The following is a 2,999-nucleotide window of genomic DNA, read 5'->3' on the forward strand; positions in this document are numbered from 1 at the left end:
AAAAAAAAAAAAATTGCAGTGTTATAGTACCATAGGAATATCATGGAGTACTGGAAAGCTAAGAAAGATGAAAACCCATCAACCAGATTTTATTCCTTACTTTTCTTTTCCAGAACAAGAGATTGAAATGCATCAGGATAACTATCCAAATGGAGTACACTGGCCACCTTTGAGAAGACTCTTTAGCCTTAGGTAGCTACCCCAACTTTGCAAACAGTCGAGACCAATTAATAAGATACAAATAAATAATGTTTCTACAGATAAACTGGTACAGATTCTTGTTTTCCTGTAATGTTTCTTATCTCTGTCTCATTCAGAGAAAGCAAAATAAACAGCATCTTTAAATTTCTCTGACTATTTTGCCCACAGAGACTTAAAATTTACTGTTATGTTAGTTCTACTGTTTTCACTATTTTCCTTCTTTGGTCTGCCTGTGATGATAAAGTCTTCTGTGACATGAGCTTGAGGGCTTCATTAGCTGTAAAAAAGAGCAATCCAAAACACCTTAAATATTGGATGCACTTTTTTTTACTTTTCTAAAAATCAGAACTGTCCAAGAACTCTTCCTATTGTTGCTCAAACTCTACGAAAAATAAATTTTAGAAGTCAGAAGTTGTTAACTCTATCTCCTTTCATACATGTAATTATGTCAAAATAGGATCTTGAGCAACATTTATAATAAAAGCAAATATTTCAAGTATTCTATTTGTAGGCTTTTTCCTGGATTTACTGAAACTTTGATCACTTTTCACCCCACACCACTAATAAGCTGAAATTCTGGCCCAGTTTTGAACACCCATGAAGTGGTTAGCTTCTTTCTTTGTGTATAAAGCTGCTTTATCTGAAATGCTCACGTCTACAACAATTCGTGGGTGTGTGATTAGTAGGCTCAATAGAACACTGGCAATAATGGATTATGTACAGCAGTTGGTATGAAAGCTGAAATAAGCCCTTTTTGAAATGAGGATCCTGCCCTTCACAGAATCCTGAAGCCAGAGAGGCAGAGGAAGCCGGAGCCTCACGCAGCCCCAGCCCAGTGTCACCCAGAGCCAGCGCCCCCTCCTTGCCCCATGGGGACCCACCCCCAGGCGGCAGGGCAGGGGGAGGGCAGGGGCCCCTCAGGATCCTCCCCAACCCCCTGATGCCCCGCCAGATGCCCGGTGCCCTCGGGACACCCTGTGCATCACCTCAGGAGATGGCGTGACCTCAGGAGACCCCAAAGCACTCAGAAAACACTCTCCTCTCTCTAAACAGGCTGTGAGAGGCTGACCCCAGGAGAGCAGGGCCCAGCCAGGCCCCGAGCAGTGCCTGCTTTGGAAAGGCCAAAGGCCCAGGCTGTATGGCACAGCATGACGATACGCGGCACGGAGCAGCCCTTCGGTCAGTTTGGGCTGGCTGTCCCTGCTGTGCCCCTTCCCCACCCGTTGCCCACCCGCAGAGCCTTCTTGCCCGGGGACACACAGCAAGCAGCAGAGGAAGCCTCGGCGCTCTGCAAGCAGCGTTCAGCGCCAGCAAAAACTGTGTTCTCAACAGCATCCAGCCATGGCAACCACGGCCCCAGCGGGCAGTGGGGTTTCCTCCTGATGTCACAGCCGTGACCTCACCCCCTGCAGGGCCATGCCCCGGCAGAGTCCAGGCTAGCAGCCCCGTCCTGCGGTGCTGTGGGCCACCTCCCGCCTGGAAGGAGCTCGCGGTGTGCTGGTGCTGTGTGCCCGTGGCAGGCCGTCTCCTCCCAGCCGCCGCTCCGGGGTTCGCCCAAGGAGCCTCCCGTGGGCAGGCAATGCCCCGGCAGCAGCAGGAGGACACAGAGGCTTGCAGGGGAGCCTCATCTGTCCCCAAGATGAGGAGGAGGAGGTCTCCTTCAAGAAAACCTTCTCAATCTAGGAGGAGAAGCAGAAGCAGATCTGTGAAGAGGTGCCGAGCTAGGCGCACTCAGGTGCCCAAGAACAGGTACAGGGGTTTGTTCCTCCTGGCTCAGAGCCCGGCTGGCGGGTGGGAACCACCGAGCTTAAAGGGGGGCTGGGGGGACACGATGGAGAAGCTGGTGAGCGCTGTGGGCAGCACAACAGTCCCAGGCCTTGGGAAACCCGTCGTGAGTGGGGAAGAGGCTCTGAGATTCCTGTCCAGGCGCAGATCGGTGCTATGGGGGCCGGGGTGGGGCCACCCTGCTCGGCTGCTGCTTCTGATGCCTTGAGCAACAAGGAGAAAAAAACCACCCGTTGCCCCTTTGATAGGGTTGGTCCGCCTTTGCTTAACGTGTCAAACTTTAACCCACACTGTGCATGCCCCAGAGGGAGTTCAGCCAGAGAACACCCCTGAAGACCACCAAAGACCCCCACGAAAGACCCTAAGAGACTTAAAGCGCATGTATAATTAGGATGCAAATATTACCATGAGTTCCAGAAAAAATAATGAATATGTATAACTATTCCAGAAAATCTAGTGCATGTGTAACTTGTTGCGCAAGATTGTGATTTGTGACGTGCCGTCACTTGCCACATGCACGTTGGGCGGAGTGACGCCACATGCATCGGGCACTGTGATAACGAAGGCCTGCCTTCGAAAACTTCAAGTCTTAGAGGGTTCTTTTGTGACCCAGTTGATGGTGATGCTTCTGCCCTGTCCCGCCACCCTGGGGATGTCCCCTGGGAGGCTTCCCAAAGCCTGTCTTCTGGCCAGGCCCTCGGCTCTCATGGCACGGAGGCAGTGTAAAACAGCGCTCCGTCTTTTTCCTTCCACAGATGCAGTCCCCCTCAAGAGGACCAGGGGACCCAGTGGAAGGAGCTCGCAAGCGACAGCTGCGGCGCTGGAGAAAATAGGCGTAAGTTCAGCGCTGTCTGTCGCCCCATTTTTCCGCCCAGCCTGCCTGGCTCAGCTGAGACTGATGGCCCTGCAGAAGCAGTGTCCTCCTGTCCCAAGGGAGGCCCGGGGCCACCTTGCCTCTGTGGCCGTGGCAGAGCTGGCTGCCATGTCCACATCTCCGTGGGATACTGTAGTGA

Source organism: Athene cunicularia, assembly GCF_003259725.1.
Source record: "Athene cunicularia isolate RWA chromosome 5 unlocalized genomic scaffold, athCun1 chr5_part4, whole genome shotgun sequence".
NCBI lineage: Eukaryota > Metazoa > Chordata > Aves > Strigiformes > Strigidae > Athene > Athene cunicularia.